Source organism: Delphinus delphis, chromosome 8, assembly GCF_949987515.2.
Source record: "Delphinus delphis chromosome 8, mDelDel1.2, whole genome shotgun sequence".
Taxonomy (NCBI): domain Eukaryota; kingdom Metazoa; phylum Chordata; class Mammalia; order Artiodactyla; family Delphinidae; genus Delphinus; species Delphinus delphis.
In genome coordinates this window covers 96803725-96822997 of record NC_082690.1, presented here as the reverse complement: position 1 = coordinate 96822997, position 19273 = coordinate 96803725, and the positions used below count along the sequence as shown (strand labels likewise).

The window sequence follows — 19273 nt, the reverse complement described above, 5'->3', positions numbered from 1 at the left end:
TGTGTTGCTTCTCTTATGACTTTCTTGACTTCAGCTTTTTTTTTAAATTAATTAATTAATTTATTTATTGGCTGTGTTGGGTCTTCGTTGCCGCGCACGGGCTTTCTGTAGTTGCGGCAAGCGGGGGGCTGCTCTTCGTTGTGGCACCCGGGCTTCTCACTGCGGTGGCTTCTCTTACTGTGGAGCATGGGCTCTAGGCATGCGGACTTCAATAGTTGTGGCACACGGGCTTAGTTGCTCCGTGGCATGTGGGATCTTCCCGGACCAGGGCTCAAACCCGTGTCCCCTGCATTGGCAGGCAGATTCGTAACCACTGTACCACTAGGGAAGTCCAACTTCAGCTTTTTCTCCCCACCTTTCTTGCTCTAAAGATCAAGTCCAGCATCTCCTTAGAAGAAGATAGATAGGGATTAGATGTCCTCGGTGAACCAGTACTGTATTTCTCTCCTTGAGCCTAATTTTTATCTGCTAGGCATAGGGGAAAATCTAGAATGAGTACTAGCCCTTTGTATTGGGTTGGCCAAAAAGTTCTTTCAGTTTTTAAGAAAAAACAAAAGATATATTTTTCATTTTCACCAAGAACTTCATTGAACAACGTATTCACTGTTTTCTTCAACTACCTTCTGCCATTTTTTTAGGCAACTTCATAATTCCATCTTCCCAAAACTTTTTATCTTTTTGAGCAAAGAACTGTTCCAGGTGCCTTTTCCAGTCTTCCAGGGAATTGAAACGTTTTCCATTAAGAGAATTTTGTAAAGACCGAAATAAATGGAAATCCAAAGGTGCAATGTCTAGTGAATACGGTGGATGAATCAGAACCTCCCAGCCAAGCTGTAACAGTTTGTGCCTGGTCATCAAAGAAACATGCCATCTTGCGTTATCCTGATGGAAGATTATGCACTTTCTGTCGACTAATTCTGGACCCTTTTTGTCAAGTTGTCAAGTGCTGCTTTCACTTGGTCTATTTGGGAGCAGTACTTATAGGAATTAATCATTTGGTTTAAAGTAGCTCATAAAAGAGGACTCTCTTCCAATCCCGCCGTATACACAACATCACCTTCTCTGGATGAAGACTGACTGGCCTTTGGTGTGGTTGATGGTGGTTTATTTCACTTGCCCCATGATCTCTTTGTTCCACATTATTGTACAGTATCCACTTTTCATCGCCTGTCACAATTTGTTTTAAAAATGGAACGTTTTCGTTACGTTTCAGTAAAGGATCACACGTGGAAATACGGTCAAGAAGGTTTTTTCGCTTAACTTATGTGGAACGCAAACATCAAAGCGATTCACATAACCAAGCTGGTGCAAATGATTTTCAACACTTGATTTGGATATTTTGAGTATGTCGGCTATCTCCCGCGTGGTATAACATTGATTATTCTCAGTTAATGTCTCGATTTGATCCTTATCAACTTTCTTAAAATAATAAAGCATAATGTGCTAAAAATGTTGCTTTTTTCTTCCATCTTCGATTTTAAAATGGCTACACAAAAATTCACCAATTTTGATGTCCTTTTTTAAACGCACACTGATATGGCAGCTCTCACATGCAATCTAACAAAATTGTTTTGAATGAAGTTAAAGGCAACTAAGTGCAACTAGAGCCATCTTACGGAAGAAAACGAATGAACCTTTTGGCCAACCCAATAGGTTTTTTCCCCCCTCTGTCCGATAGACAGTATAGCTGCATTAGAAAGAGTAGAATTTAGGGTAGAAATTAGGGTCTCTCTTTGTATTTGAGAAGTATGTGAATGGATCTGTTCTGTTCATGTCGATCTTATACCTCAGAACAATGATTTGTTCATTTATTCCCTTATTCATTGGAAACTATTTTCCCCTTGTGGTTCTAATACTTATTAATTTCATTATGAAAATAATCAACCAGGAAAAATACCAAAACTGAATGATTTTACTATTGCTCTCATTGTTTTTCAGACAGGTAATATAGTTTGGGGGTTTTTTTTTGTAGCCACATTGGGTCTTCGTTGCTGCGTGTGGGCTTTCTCTAGTTGTGGTGAGTGGGGGCTACTCTTCGTTGCAGTGCGTGGGCTTCTCATTGCAGTGGCTTCTCTTGTTGCGGAGCTCAGGCTTTAGGCGCACGGGCTTCAGTAGTTGCAGCATGTGGGCTCAGTAGTTGCGGCACGCAAGCCCTAGAGCGCATGGGCTTCAGTAGTTGTAGCTCACGGACTCTAGAGCGCAGGCTCAGTAGTTGTGGCACACGGGCTTAGTTGCTCCATGGCATGTGGGATCTTCCCAGACCACAGATCGAACCCGTGTCCCCTACATTGGCAGGTGGATTCTTAACCACTGCGCCACCAGAGAAGTCCTGATAATATAGTCTTATAGTCTTGTTTTTAAGTTTGTGTGTAATAAATTCAGTGGAATATACTTGTTTTTGGTTTTTTTTTTTTTTTTGGCCGTGCCACATGGCATGTGGGATCTTAGTTCCCTCACCAGGGATCGAACCTTTGAGCCCTGCAGTGGAAGCGTGGAGACTTAACCAGTGGACCGCCAGGGAAGTCCCGAGTGGAATATACTTCTTGAGTGCTACAACTTGCTAGACCCTACACTAAGTGCTGGGAATTTTTAACAGAAAAAAATAAGTTAACTTTCAGGTTCAGTTATTATTTTCATATCTTTTCAAAAGTGCTTTGACTTACTGTATCCAGAAGTCCTAGGTTTTATCTGTTTCCTTACTCTTGATCATTACGTCACTCTGTCACAATTTCCCCCACAGGTAACAGGAAAATAATTAACTTTGATCTGTAACAAGGCTTTACCCAAAGATATCAATAGAATACTTAGCCTATCAGAGAATTGTTACAAAAATGCAAGTTATCACTTCTCTAGTTTTCCTTGTGTCTCTTAACCACACCTAAAGTTCCTACCACTCAAACCAGGCTTCAACAGCCTTTTCTTCAACAAGCTTTTTTGGGAGGTACAGTGTCTTTCCAGCTTAGCTTCCTTAGGTGAGGTCAATTGTTTCTCTGGCTGTCAGAGACGCTGTCATTCTGATGTGATACGGGAAGATATAGTCTTTAATGAGTGCCTTTGGCGCTGATTGTCAATTGCTTATTTCCTGGTGATGTTTCATTAAAGTATTAATTAACCACTAAATTCAAGTTGACCTCTTAGTCAAGGAGGCAGCTTTGCTTTCCTGAAGGGAGGCTGGCTTTTCTTATACAACCTAGCATGCTGGTATGCCACCAAGTTTTGTCTGGTGTGTGAAATGCAGTTTTGCTAAATAAAATTATTTCAGTGTGAGGTTGACTTTGGGCCTGAGGATGTCACACATGTGTTCTAGAGTAGGATATAAGTTGGTAGGAGTAAGAGGTAAGATGCTGGTGCCAAAGACAGAGCTTGTGTTTCCTAGAGCATGTGAGAAGTTAGGTTGGAGTGCGAACAGTCAGGGCAGGGAGTACTGTTCTGCTCATTGATGCAGTACCAAAGGCCATCAGACGTGTGCTGTGAGACACTGTCTTATTAAAATAGTGCTGGCGTTTTTATTAGTGTCGACTTTACTGTTGCGTTGAGTCTTTTAATCCCTTCAAAAATACTGCCAAAAAATCTAGTACCCAAATTGTACATTGTGAACACAAAAGGACTGAGAACTACTGATCTTGTGTGTTAGAAGCTGAACTAGACATTGACGGCCGGATTTTTGTCATTCTGGCTCTTTCAATAATTCACAGTGTAATTTGAGTGAGTCATTTTGTCTCTTTGTCCACTTGACAGGTGAGGATGTGGTGCTTACCTCCATGTTCCTTCCAGAGATTAAGTGGAAAAAAATGGTAAAGCACTCTAACTTCTTTGAAAAATATATTATCTGAAGTTAAAAGGAATAAAAGTAGATGTTTGCCTTAGCACCCAGGTTATTTGCAGTACATGAACTACTTGGGACAAGCCAAGACTGCCAACTTTAGATGTTCTGGTGACAGGAACACCTTGATGCTAAGAGACAGTCTTAGGAGACTGAAAAGGATCCACCTCAGCTTAATAAAATGAGTTGCTGAAGCACATCTGAGTTGTGCTAGGCACCCTTGGGACATAAAATAAATACTTCTTGATGAACTAAATAGAGGTGGTTACAACAGCAGTAACAGGAAGCAGGACTTGTCTAGGGTTTGTGCATAATCTTCTCATAGGCTGAATGTAGTTTGTGAAGTGTCCTTTGACTCTCCTTGACTAATTATTTTGATCTCTTCTCAGCTTTTCCAAGAATATAATGTCAACCAAAGGTCTTAGGCCATTCCCTACTCCTTTGTAAAAGTTATGTGGATATGAAATAAGACATCAAATCCTGAAAGTAGAAAGTTATTTCTTAACCACTTTGGGAGGTTAAAAATGCCAACATAATCTTAAAGAAATAATCTGATAAAGCAAACCTGTGTAAATGAATTTATTATTGCCTTGGGGAGAGGCCATATAGCTTAATACTAAGGACAGCTGAATTCAAATTTCATCTCACCTCTTACTAACTGGGTGACCATGGGAAAGTTGTTTAACTTATCTGAGCCTCAATTTCTTCATCTGTAAAGAGGGGTTCTGTAAAGCCTTTCAGTGACTACGCTATTTAAAATTGCCAACTCTTCACCCTTTGTACTTTCCATTCCTCTTCTCTGTTTTATATTTCTCCATGACAGTTAACATAATTTAACGTGCTGTGTGGACTCATGTCTTTGTTATATGTCTCTTCCTCCCCACAGAATGTAATTCCCATGAAGGCAGGAATTTTTGTCTGTTTTGTTCACTGTCTGGCATGTAGTAGGAACTCACTAAGTATTTGTCTAATGAATAAACAGATTTCCTGTAGGATACTTGTGAAGATTGAATGGGAACATTTATTGAACAAGAATTTATTGTGTCCCTTGGCACAAGATAAATATTTAGAAAATGGTAGCCATTATAGTTCATGAAGTATCTTTCTACATTTTTTTGAAAAATGAACATAAACCACAGTGCTCAGTTACATCTGAATGCAAGATATGGATATTCGATGATTATAACTTTAAAAAAGTGAAATATATATTTCTGCTATGTCTTATTCTTAGATTTATTTTACTCTCAAGGTAACATATTCAAATTGTACCTAGGGTGTTTAATGTATTTATAATTTTACAGTGTTTATCCTTGTATTCTCATATTTGTATACATATTTTCTGTCTCTCACTAAATTATTCGTTCCCTCAAGTCAAGAACCTTGTCTTTTTTCATATTTCTAGTGCCCAGTGCTTCTGTTATAGCCTATTTTGCTGTAATGCAAGAGTTATATTCCTGAGACATTCAGTATAATAAAATAAATTCTGTTTTAAAAACAGTAGTTTCAGGGAATTCCCTTACAGTGCAGTGGTTAGGACTCAGAGCTTTCAATGCTGAGGGCGTGAGTTCAATCCCAGATTAGGGAACTAAATCCCACAAGCCATGCAGCACGGCCAAAAGAAACAAAAAACAAAACAGTACTTTCATTTGGAGGCAGGAGGGTTATAAGAGCTAGAGAGTTCAACATACAATAACACATTTTACCTGAGGCAATTTCAATTAAAATATATTACAGCTATATATATATAAGCATAAAGCCTATACCAACCAAACCTAACATTTGATTACATCTTCCTTTTCCTTAAGAGTGATGGCTGGGCTTTTTTTTTAAAATAACTATCAGCGCATAGAGCTTACATTCTTATCACTTTTTTTTTCTTTTTTTCTTTTTTTTTACCATTTTAAAACATTGAAGTGTAGTTAATTCACAATGTTGTGTTAGCCTCAGTTACACAGAAAAGCGATTCAGTTATAAATAAATTTAAATATATAGATTCTTCTTCAGATTCTTTTCTATTATGGACTATTATAAGATATTGAATATAGTTCCCTATGCCATACAGTAGATCCCCGCCACCCATCCACTTTATATACAGTAGTGTGCATATGCCAATCCCAAACTCCCAATTTATCCATCTCCCCCTCCCTGCCTCCACTGTCCCCCTTGGTAGCCACAAGTTTGCCCTCTGTGTCTGTGAGTCTATCTCTGTTTTGTAAATAAGTTCATTTCTATCATTTTTTTAGATTCCACATATAAGTGATATATGATATTTGTCTTTGTCTGACTTACTTCACTCAATACGACAATCTCTGAGTCCATGTTGCTGCAGATGGCATTATTTCATTCTTTCTATGGCTGAGTAATATTCCATTGTGTGTGTGTGTGTGTGTGTGTATACACACACACACATACATACATATACACACACCACATCTTCTTTATTTATTTGTCGATGGACATTTATCTTGCTTCCATGTCTTGGCTGTTGTAAATAGTGCTGCTATGAACATTGGGGTGCATGTATCTTTTTGATTAGAGTTTTCTCCAGATATATGCCCATGTGATTGCAGGACCACATGGTAATTCTATTTTTAGTTTTTTAAGGAACCTCCATACTGTTCTCCATAGTGACTGCACCAATTTACATTCCCACCAACAGTGTAAGAGGCTTCCTTTTTCTCCACACCCTCTCCAGCATTTATTATTTGTAGACTCTTTAATGATGGCCATTCTGCTTGGTGTGAGGTGATACCTCATTGTAGCTATGATTTGTATTTCTCTAATAATTAGTGATATTGAACATCTTCTCATGTGCCTGTTAGCCATCCATATGTCTTCTTCAGAGAAATGTCTGTTTAGGTCTTCTGCCCATTTTTTGACTTTTTTTTTTTTAATATTAAGCTGTATGAGCTGTTTGTATATTTTGGAAATTAATCCCTTCTAAGTAGCCTGGTTTGCAAATATTTTCTCCCAGTTCATAGGTTATCTTTTCACTTTGTTTAAGGTTTCCTTTGCTGTGTAAAAGCTTTTAAGTTTAATTAGGTCCCATTTGTTTATTTTTGTTTTTATTTCCATTACTTTAGGAGACGGATCCAAAAAAATATTACTGCGATTTAGGTCAAAGAGTGTTCTTCCTATGTTTTTCCTCTAGGAGTTTTATAGTATCTGGTCTTACATTTAGGTCTTTAATCCATTTTGGGTTTATTTTTGTATATAGCGTAGAAAGTGTTCTAATTTCATTCTTTTACATGTAACTGTCCAGTGTTCCTAATACCACTTATTGAAGAGACTCTCTTTTGTCCATTGTATATTATTGCCTCCTTTATCATAGATTAATTGACCATAAGTGTGTGGGTTTACTTCTGGGCTTTCTATCCTGTTCCATTGATCTATATGTCTGTTTTTGTGCCAGTACTATACTGTTTTGATTACTGTACTTTTGTAATATAGTCTGAAGTCAGGGAGCATGATTCCTCCAGCTCTGTTCTTCTTTCTCAAGATTGTTTTGGCTATTTGGGGTCTTCTGTTTTTTCCATACAAATTAAAAAAAAATTGTTCTAGTTCTATGAAAAGTGCCATTGGTGATTTGATAGGGTTGCATTGAATCTGTAGATTGCCTTCAGTAGTATTGTCATTTTAACAATATTGATTCTTCCAATCCAAGAAGACAGTACATCTTCCATCTGTTTGTGTCATCTTCAATTTCTTTCATCAGCGTCTTACAGATTTCGGAGTGCAGGGGTCTGTCACCTCCTTCAGTAGGTTTATCCCTAGGTATTCTATTCTTTTTGATGGTAAATGGGATTGTTTCCTTAATTTCTCTTTCTGATGTTTCATTGTTAGTATATAGAAATGCAATAGATTTATTAATTTTGTATCCAGCAACTTTACAGAATTCATTGATGAGCTCTAGTAATTTTCTGGTTGCATCTCTAGAATTTTCTATGTATTGCATCATGTCATCTGCAAACAGTGACAGTTTTATTTCTTTTCAAATTTGGATTCCTTGTATTTCTTTTTCTTCTCTGATTGCTGTGGCTAGGACTTCTAAAACTGTGTTGAATAAAAGTGGCTAGAGTGGACATCCTTGTCTTGTTCCTGATCTTAGAGGAAATGCTTTCAGCTTTTCACCATTGAGTATGATGTTAGCTGTGGGTTTGTCATATATGACCTTTATTATGTTGAGTTATGTTTCCTCTATGCCCAGTTTCTGAAGAGTTTTTATCATAAATGGATACTGAATTTATCAAAAGCTTTTTATGCATCTATTGCGATGACCATATGGTTTTTATTCTTCAGTTTGTTAATGTGGTGCATCAAGTTGATCAATTTGCAGATATTGAAAAATCCTTGCATCCCTGGAATAAATCTGACTTGATCGTGATGTATGATCTTTTAAGATATTGTGAGAGCCAGTTCGCTAGTATTTTGTTGAGGATTTTTGCCTCTGTGTTGGTCAGTGGTATTGGCCTGTAATTTTCTTTTTTTGTGATATCTTTGTCTGGTTTTGGTATCAGGATAATAATACTGGCCTCATAGAATGAGTTCTGAAGTGTTCCTTCCTCTGCATTTTTTTGGAATAGTTGCAGAAGGATAGGTGTTAACTCTTCTCTAAATGTTTGGTAGAATTCACCTGTGAAGCCATCTGGTCCTGGACTTTTGTTTGTCAGGAATTTTAAAATTATTGATTCAATTTTAGTACTGGTAATTGGTCTGTTCATATTTTCTGTTTCTTCCTGTTTCAGTCTTGGGAGATTTTACCTTTCTAGGAATTTGTCCATTTTTTCCTAGGCTGTCCATTTTATTGGCATATAGTTGCTCATAGTAGTCTTTTATGATTCTTTATATTTCTGTGGTGTCAGTTGTAACTTCTCCTTTTTCATTTCTGATTTTATTGATTTGGACCCTCTCCCTTTTTCTCTTGATGAGTCTGGCTAAAGGTTTATCAATTTCGTTCATCTTTTCAAAGAACCAGCTTTTAGTTTCATTATCTTTTCTATTGTTTTCTTAAGTCTCTGCACATTCCTATCAGTTTTATCACCCATTGTTCTTAGAGTGCACAGAACCACTTTAAGAAGGCAACATTGTTCAACCAACATTGTTGCTTCATTCAACAAATGTCTGAGGGCTTTCTGTGTACCTTTCAGCATCCTATGCCCTGGGGATACAGCAGTCATGATTTTTTAAGTAAACTGAATGTTCCAGGTTTAGGATCAAATTTCTTTTCCTGATCCACCTTACATTATAAATATTTACATTTTGGATAAGTTCCTATGCTTATACATTGTTACCACTTAATGCATATTTATTGAATTAATTAACAGCTGACAAAATCTTTTCTCCATTCCTTACTAATGTGATTTTAGAGCTTATTCAAATCCTTGGGACAGACAGTTGAAGAATATATAGTTTAGGCTGAGTGTTTTAAGCAATTTTTTAGATATCCTCTTTTCTTTGGCTGTATTGACCTGCTCTCAACTTCATTTATAAGAAAGTGGATGATCTCTTATATTTTTTTATTCCTTCACAGTGACTTGTTCCCCAAACTAATGACTTTTTCCAGGACTTCTCTCTTTATTAATTGAGATATAATTCACATATAAAATTCACCCTTTCAATGTGTACAATTGAGTGGTTTTTAGCATATTCACAGAATTGTGCAACAATTGCCACTATGTAATTCCAGAACATTTTCATCACCCAAAAAAGAGACTCCATACCCATTAGCAGTCACTTCCTATTCCTCTCTTCCCACACAGGCCCTGGCAACTACTTTCTGTCTCTGTGGATTTGCCTCCCCTGGACATTTCATATAAATGGAATCATACAATACATGGCTTTTTGTGTGTGGCTTCTTTCACTTGGCGTAATATTTTCAGTGTTACTCCATGTTATAGCATGTGTCAGTACTTCACTTCTGTTTGTGGCCAAATAATATTCCATTGTATATGGATATACCACATTTTATTTATCCATTTGTCGGCTGATGGACATTTGAACCGTTCCCACTCTTTGAATAATGCTGCTATGAACATTCATATACAAGTTTTTGTGCGGACATATGTTTTCAGTTATCTTTGGTATATACCTAGGAATGGAATTGCTGCTTCATATGATAACTCTGTGTTTAACTTTTTGAGAAACTGACCTCTCTTCAACAATAACTTCCTTTGATCACTTTCCTTTTTGAAAGCTTTGCTTTCCTGGCTTCCCTTTTCTCCTGTACCAGGTCTACTCTAGCTCTCCTGTTTACTTTGGTCTTCTTCAGTTTTCTGAGTTATCACTTTTATGAAAATAACTCAGAGATTTTTCTTTTTTCATAATTAATTAATTTATGTATTTTTGGCTGCGTTGGGTCTTCATTGCCACGCACAGGCTTTCTCTAGTTGCGGCGAGCGGGGGGCTACTCTTCATTGTGTACGGGCTTCTCATCGTGGTGGCTTCTCTTATTGTGAAGCATGGGCTGTAGGCACACGGGCTTCAGTAGTTGTGGCACGTGGACTCAGTAGTTGTGGCTCGCGGGCTCTAGAGTGCAGGCTCAGTAGTTGTGGTACACGGGCTTAGTTGCTCCGCAGCATGTGGGATCTTCCTGGACCAGGGCTTGAACCCATGTCCCCTGCATTGGCAGGCGGATTCTTAACCACTGCACCACCAGGGAAGCCCCTCAGACATTTTTCTAAATTCTTTCCACTTTGAATGGCCCACAACCTTCTTATGTTTAATACGTTGAAAGCCAAACTTTCTCCCACTCCCTATTTTTAGTAATTTTACCAACATTCTTCTTGATGCCCAGGTGCTAGGCCTGTACATTTTTGTGGGTTATTACTTCACCCCAGCTACCTATATTCCGTTTCCTACCATGTATAGGTGATTCATCCCTACTGGAGTGTCTCATTGTTTCTTCTTTCTCTTCTCACTATTCTAACCCTGATTCTGGCCATTGTCATACCACTGCAGTTTTCTTTCTGGTGGCTCCCTGTTTCTAGTCTTCCCACCTTTAAAATATTTGCCAGGGGCTTCCCTGGTCGCACAGTGGTTAAGAATCCACCTGTCAATGCAGGAGACACGGGTTCGAGCCCTGGTCCGGGAAGAACCCACATGCCACGGAGCAACTAAGCCCGTGCGCCACAACTACTGAGCCTGCACTCTAGAGCCCGCAAACCATAACTACTGAGCCCACGTGCCACAATTACTGAAAGCCGTGCGCCCAGAGCCTGTGCTCTGCAACAAGAGAAGCCACCGCAATGAGAAGCCTGCGCACCGCAACGAAAGAGTTGCCTCCACTCACCACAACTAGAGAAAGCCGACGCACAGCAACAAAGACCCAACGCAGCCAAAAATAAATAAATATGCTCATTGTATAAAGAGAATGGGAAAAGAAGGGTTACGACTAGCAACTTACGACAACATTTCTCCTCCAGAAGAAACAAAATTGTATGTGAAAGGCAATATAAATTTATTATACTATTCCTGTATGCTATGAATATTTATATAGTCATAATACTGTAAATAATTAACATTATTTAACCTAAAAATGGGGTATAACTATTTTGGTAGGATGAGGGAGGAAAGAGAGCAGGAGAAATCATTTCCCATCTTAGGAAGCCAGTAGATAATTGCTGAAATTGAAAAATTAGTAACAGCAGAAATATGACAGTTAATTATCAGAAGAAAAACAGCTAAAAGATTTGGAAAGTAATTGCTTCTGGAGAGCAGAAATCAAGGGAGAGGATGGAGCAGGAGGCTGCTCTTTAACTTTATTAACCTTGTAATACTCTTTAACTTTTAAAATTATGTGTATGTAGTATTTTGATAAAAATTGAAATTTAAAAGCTATCCACCTTGTAATTCCCTTACTCAAAAAATTTCAAAGAGTTTCTATTTCCTGCTGTACAGATGGTAAATTCCTTGTCATTTTTTAAGCCTCATATTATATTCTGCTTTATATGAGCCTTTGCTTCCCACTGAACTGATATTAGCCCTTGAACCCTGATTCACCTTGAGCAGTAGCCTCTTTCTTCCTTGAATCATTCTCCCCCTCTCCTCCTTTCCAAATCCTTTCCTCCTTCCTTTAAGCCCTAGCTCCTATTTCTTCCCTAAGCTTTCCTGGTTTCCCCTCCCCAAGCCCAGTGACCTTTCCTAAACAGCTGTGGCTCTAGTCATCTGTACCATTCATTAGACACTTAAGTGGCCTTTTCTTGTTTGTAATTTTTTTTTTAAGATAATTTCTGAGATGGATTATTTTTTTTTTAATTTATTTATTTATGGCTGTGTTGGGTCTTCGTTTCTGTGCGAGGTCTTTCTCTAGTTGTGGCAAGCGGGGGCCACTCTTCATCGCAGTGCGCGGACCTCTCACTATTGCAGCCTCTCTTGTTGCAGAGCAGGAGCACAGGCTCCAGACGCGCAGGCTCAGTAGTTTTGGCTCACGGGCTTAGTTGCTCTGCGGCGTGTGGGATCTTCCCAGACCAGGGCTCGAACCCGTGTCCCCTGCATCGGCAGGCAGACTCTCAACCACAGCGCCACCAGGGAAGCCCCTGTAATGTTTTTGACATAACTCTTATCTCCCCAACTGGATTATTGGCTTCAGCCAAGCAAGAAGGACATCATATTACCATTTTATGTACATCTTCCACTATGTATGTTTGATAGATATATGTTTAATATTCAGTTCTCATTCAGCCATCAAAAAGCCTCTGGTTTGAGATCACTACTCTATTCTGGGCATGTCTCAGGACTCCGTACTTTGGTCTAAAACTCTATCTCTGTCAGCCTTAGTGAGGTTGAAAGCCAAGGTTTTATCTCTTTGCTGGTGATACTGTCATTGGTTGGCACAGTGTGCCTGTTTTTATAAAACAACATGGATGGTGATTTAGGGCAGAGGATATATTGGTTGAGGGTGTGGAATCTGGATTGGCTGGTTTGCATGCTTGTAGGCAATTGTTTGCTATCTCTAGGAATTAACTAATACAGGGAGGGGCAGTCTGTCAGTCTGTGTGGCCCCCAAGATATCAAAGCACCATAAAATATAGAAAACAAAACCCACTTAATACAGTGACGCGCACACACACACACAAAATTTAATTTGCTATTTCAGTGGTTTCTTGGAGCTCCTGAAGACTGTCTGTAGACCCAGTGTTTAAAACCCAGTCTGGGCCCTGGGAGCTCTATGCCTTTGAATACAGTAGTTGAGTTTAGGCTACCTCTTCATAAGAAGGTCTGTAGTTAACAGAGTGTAGCAGCTGCTCAATTTTTTATGGTAAAGCTTTCCTTTCTACTTTCTTTTGACTTTTACCCTAAGAGCTTATTTGTGGGTATTTTGTGCCAAGAGGGATAAGCCTGTATCCCCTAATTGCTACATCAAGTCTGTACTCCTAGGACCTCCTGATGACATTTTAAATACATGGAAATTTGAATGCATGAACTGTCTGGTGCTGATTCTTTGCTGCATTTCTGCTCTGGCACCTGCTCCTCTCTACTTGGAGTTTATCCCATTGCCTAATTCTGTACATTGTCTCCAAACCTTTCATTAAGCATTGTTGGAAATTTTGCTTTTTAACCTCAGCATCCCCGCTTATCTTTCCAACAGAAACAGAACTGTCTCTGGCTACTAGGCATTTCCTTGAGTGAAAAGCTCCCCATCTCGCCTTTTCTGACTTTTCAGAGCATGAAATGGCTGTGGTAATCCTGTTGGCCTCAAGGCAAGAGCCTTGCAGAGGCAGACAAAGGGGACACCGTGCTCCCAGCTCAGATCCTCCAGAGGCCAAAGGCAGAAACTTTTTAACCTTAAACCAGCTTGCAGTGGAAAACCTGGCCACCCCTGCTTTGTTTTGGCTGCAGTTAAGAAGGAAGTAAATTCCTAGAGTGTTTCTCCTGCATGTAACCATCAATTTCTTAGTGCCCTGAGTACTGTATTTTGTAGATTTCCAGAGGTTGGGTACTTTCCTAGAGTTCAGAAATCAAACAAAAGTGGTTTTAGGAATTCTGGAGGTGTCCTTCTGCTGGTTGAATGGATATTTCTCAAAGCCAAAGGTACTCTGGCTCCAAGGCAACAAACTGAGTTGCAACTGTGTGGTTTGTGCAAAGTGCTATTTTTAGGGCACAAGGACTGAGAGGTACTTAAGTCTCTCACAGGGATTTAAGATAGTCCGTACTCCGCTAACAATATAGTAGTAAGAGTCTACACATAGTCAAAGAAACCTTTGTTTCTGTGCTTAATACAGAGTTATCGCACACCTTCTGTGGCAGAGCATCAAGATATTTCATACAAAGATGAGAAAATCATGTGTTGTCTTCCTGTCAAAAGAACCTATTTATGGGAATTCCCTGGTAGTCCAGTGGTTAGGTCTCGACTCTTTCACTGCTGGGGGCCCGGGTTCAATCCCCTGGTCAGGGAACTAAGATCCTGCAAGCCGCATGATGTGGCCAAAAAACAAACAGGGAACTTATTTATAATGGAGTGTGGGGATTCAGGTCCAGGGAAAGTGTTGAGCAGGAACAGAGCAAGTATACTTGGCTTACAGATTTTGAGTTGGACCTCTGGTGGACTGAATTTTGTACTTGTCTTAAGTGGACTGAATAATGGCAGAGTCCTGCCTGGACAGGAGGGTAGGAGATAGAGCAGAAGGAATATGACAGAATAAGAGAGAGAATCAAAATGCTATGGGGCTTCCAAAGAGAGGATCATGTCAGGTTAATGAGATCAGTAGACTTCTTGGAAAAAGGGATTGGGAGAGTCCTTGATCAGGGACGGGGGTTGGGGGAATTTTAGGAAACATTTGTTAGGAGAGAGAGGAAAGAGTCTAGATAGTAGGAACAGTATGAAGCAAAGTATAAAAGTGGAGATATATTTAAAACATATTTCCAGAAACACATGACTGATGAGCAGTAAGAGATAAGCACAGAAATGTAGATGGCAGACAGATTGTTGAGGGCCTTGAATAACAAACCAAGGAACCAAGCTCAGTTTAGGCAACGAGGAGCCATTAGAGATTTTTGAGCAGATGAGTGACACAATTAAAACTCTGCTTTTAGGGCTTCCCTGGTGGCACAGTGGTTGAGAGTCCGCCTGCCGATGCAGGGGACACGGGTTCGTGCCCCGGTCCGGGAAGATCCCACATGCTGCGGAGCGGCTGGACCTGTGAGCCATGGCCGCTGAGCCTGCGCGTCCGGAGCCTGTGCTCCGCAGCGGGAGGGACCGCAGCAGTGAGAGGCCCGCGTACCGCAAAAAAAAAAAAAAAAAAAGATGGATTGGAGTGAGGAGAGTGGAGAGGAAGATAGATAGATGGTTTTGTAAAGGACAAGGGCCCATAGCTTAGTGGTAACTGCAAGATTCTTTCATGATGTTACTTACTCACACCCTAAGTGGCCTATAGAGAAGTTTGCATGTTGTCATGCATTCTTTATGATGACTACGGACAGAGTTCGTCTTTAAAAGGTAAGGGTACCATCATGCTCACTGGCTTTCAGGCATCCCTGAAGAGTGATAGCAGGCCCAGTGTTTCCTTAGGAGTTTATCTCAGCAGCTCTGGCAGAAAGGAAGAGACTAAAACATATCTTAAACTCCTTTGCTTTCCCTTGTGAAATATCCCTTTCAAAAACTAGAATTTTGCCACAGGCCTGTCTCAGAAATTTATCTAACCTGACATTAAAAATAAATCTTAGGTTTCTTCAAGGTAAGATTTTTTTTTTTTTTTTTTTGTGGTACGCAGGCCTCTCACTGCTGTGGCCTCTCCCGTTGCGGAGCACAGGCTCTGGACGTGCAGGCTCAGCAGCCATGGCTCATGGGCCCAGCCACTCCGCAGCATGTGGGATCTTCCCGGACCGGGGCATGAACCCGTGTCCCCTGCATTGGCAGGCGGACTCTCAACCACTGCGCCACCAGGGAAGCCCTGGTAAGATGTTTTAAGGTGGCATCTAAGAGAAAAGCTTAGGGCTGGGCATCTGTTTGTACATTTCATCTGTGCAGACAGACTGTTCCTAGTGTGAACCCAGGAAGCCTATGGCCTTAGAGCCTCCGCTTTTGTTGGGTACAAAGTTTGTGTGACCATATGCCATTCATAGCTGCCTGCTGGATGGTTTCACCAGTGCAGTAGCTCAGGCTTTACATGGTATAAACTTGATTCAGTGAGACACAGGATATGTTTCTGTGGGAGAAATCTTTCATGTCAAGAATTCCAAGTAAACGGAATATGGCCATCTCTGCCCACCTTTGGAATTTAGTGGGACTCCACATCCCAGAGTATTTCACTTTAGCCAGTTGCTGCCTCACCCGTTCTTTGTTGGACAAGGCTTGAGATTGTGGGGAAGCATTTAAAATAAAGGTCTTTACCTTGTGTCCCCAGCTTCTTGCTTGTTTACTTCCCTCCTATCCCCTTTCTCCCTCCCTTCAATAGTGAGAAATTTTTTTAATATAAAGAAGTATAAATACATACATGCAGGCACACAAATATATAACAAGCATCTGTGCCGCCACACCAAGATTTAATAGTTGTTAACAGTTTGCCCTGCTTGCCTCAATTCTTTTTTTTTTTTTCTGGCTGCCACGCAGCATGCAGGATCTTAGTTCCCCCGACCAGGGATCGAACCCATGCCCCCTGCAGTGCAAGCGGGGAGCCCTAACCACTGGGCCTCCAGGGAATTTCCCCCCTCAGTTCTTCTTTTTTTTTTTTTTTTTTAATGTGGAACACTTCACGAATTTGCGTGTCATCCTTGCGCAGGGGCCATGCTAATCTTCTCTGCATTGTTCCAATTTTAGTATATGTGCCGCCGAAGCGAGCACCCCCCTCAATTCTTAAAAATAAAATCTTTTTAGATAAAGTCGAAGTTCCCTTTGACTTCCATAATTATATTTCCCGTTCTACCTAGAGGCAGCCTCTATCATGAATTTGGTTTATATAATTGCAGTCCCTCTTTTATAACTTAATATGTTAGTAAAATATCATTGCTTTGTGTTTGTTTTTTTTAATTTATTTATATTTTTGGCTGCGTTGGGTCTTCATTGCTGGGCGCGGGCTTTCTCTAGTTGCGGCGAGCAGGGGCTACACTTTGTTGCAGTGTGCAGGCTTCTCATTGCGGAGACTTCTCTTTGTTTTGGAGCATGGGCTCTAGGCACACGGGCTGCAATACTTGTGGCTCGCGGTCTCTAGAGCACAGGTTCAGTAGCTGTGGCGCACGGGCTTAGTTGCTCCGCGGCATGTGGGATCTTCCCGGACCAGGGCTCGAACCTGTGTCTCCTGCATTAGCAGGTGTATTCTTAACTACTGCGCCACCAGGGAAGCCCTGCTTTGTGTTTTAAGAGTTGTATTTTTATAAATGGTATCATACCATATGTATCATTTTTACAACTTTTATAATTCAATATTATGTTTTTCATCAATCCACAATGACACAGTTTGATTGATTTAGTTTGTTCCTTTTAATTATTGCCCAGTATTCATTTATATACATTATTCCCTATTGAAGAACATGAAACTTTCTAGATTTTTACTATAACAACATGCCTTGAACTTCCTTGACATATGTCCTTGTGTACATCTGTAGCATTTTTTGTAAGATATTCACCCAGAGGTGGAATTGTTCTGACTCCTTTTTAGTCAAATAGCACAGATTTATTGGTTACCAAAGACATAACCCTCTTCTTAGATGTATGAAGGGCATCTCAGAGTATCATTCTGACTGTCACTTGGTAAAAATGGAAAACTTGAGGTTTTTGAATTTTATTGCAAACCCAGGATCAAGGAGTTTTTCTCAAGTCCTTCAACCAATTAGCTTCATAGAACAAATAAATGTATATGTTGAATATAGGGGATATTAAATGGTAAAACGTACAAGTTTTCCATAGGTCATTATAAAGGTAACTTCTCACTCTTCCTGTTTTCCCTTTTAAATCTTGTTTAAAAAAACCCCAAAACTGGGCTTCCCTGGTGGCGCAGTGGTTGGGAGTCCGCCTGCTGATGTAGGGGACGCGGGTTCATGCCCCGGTCCCGGAGGATCCCACATGCCGCGGAGCGGCTGGACCCGTGAGCCATGGCCGCTGAGCCTGTGCGTCCGGAGCCTGTGCTCCGCGACGGGAGAGGCCACGACAGTGAGAGGCCCGCATACCGCAAAAAAAAAACAAACCCCAAAACCAAACAGGTCCATTGTAATTCAGCTAATATCAAAATATGTACTGTAAAATGCTTAAGTCTCTCCTCACCACTCTTATCCTCAGTCCCATTCCCCAAAGGGAATTCTAAGTCCTGCGACTGTACAGTATTTAAAATTTAAGTATAAAGTTGACCCCTTTCTCTCAAGGAGTTCACCATCTTTGGAGTATATCTTTCCAAATTTTTCTCTATGCCTCATCACACACATATATATTTATATACCTATTTTTTTTTTCATTTTGTTTTTTTATAGAGATGGGATCATACAGAACAATATATCAAGGACATCTTTCTGTGTCGGTACATATAGATCTACTTTATTCTCTTGGATGGCTGAATGGTGTTCCATAATATAATTGACCATAGTTTGTTAAGCTGTTTTTTTCTCGATGGATGTTTCAGTTTATTTATAATTAAAGACATGCTCTTTTTGCAAACTGTAATTGCTTAGTCCCATTCCTGGATGTATATACTGGACTGAAAATTAACATATGATTTGGTTCTTTATAATTCAGCCTGTCCCTATAATAGATATAGATAGTAAGGACTGTCTAGGGCATGTCTTCTCACTTGTGGAAGGACAGTTCATAAGGCTAGCAGTGACCTTCCTTGCAGCTCCCATTGGTGCTCCTCACGCTTTGTAACTGTATGAATGGCAAAATTCTAAGTTCTGCTACTGTACAATATTTAAAATTTAAGTGAAAAGTTGACCCCCTTCTCTCAAGGAGTTCACTATCTTAAAGAAGAAAGAGACCAGGCAGTATCAACTGAAAATTGATGGCTAAGTGTACACAGAGATAAAAACACGTGAACTCATTGCAGACTTTATATACAGGTAACCTACAAGATGACAAATGTTTTGTGTTATGAAAATGGCTAATGCTGTGTGGGGAGGGATTTCTCCCTAATTCTGAAAAGCTTCCAGAAGGAGGTGAGATTTTATTTAGATTTTATCCAGATTGTTGTCTAGCTTCTAGGTGCATCCTTCTAAGCAGTATCTCAATATGGGGCTTGTTAATAATGCTTTTCCACTTTGTGCCTGATATTAATGTCTGAACAGTGGATTTTAATTAGAAACTATTTCAAATTAGCTATCTTTATGTGACAAGTGTTGTTCTCCCAGGATCCCAGAGCACATGCCTGGCTCTGGGGACTACTCACGTTTCCAAGCAGTTTGTGGTTTGAAACAGGCCCATTTACCAAGGTCTCTCGCACTTATTTTTGCTCCAGACTTTCCACCAGTTGGTGCCTGCACTTTAGAACAAAGGTCTAGAATCTTTTTTCCACCTCTGATCTGGAAAAAAAC

General features: G+C 40.0%; 1 protein-coding gene and 1 non-coding gene across 7 annotated transcripts in view; one reads left to right on the top strand and one right to left on the bottom strand.

Annotated features, from left to right (window-relative positions):
• Positions 1-19273, top strand: part of AMBRA1 (autophagy and beclin 1 regulator 1) — a 175362-nt gene that overhangs the window by 94985 nt on the left and 61104 nt on the right. The gene's annotated exons all lie outside the window — the stretch shown is intronic.
• LOC132430409 (U6 spliceosomal RNA) lies at positions 16495-16601 on the bottom strand. Its single transcript, XR_009520500.1, has one exon. It is a non-coding gene; the product is annotated as a U6 spliceosomal RNA (small nuclear RNA).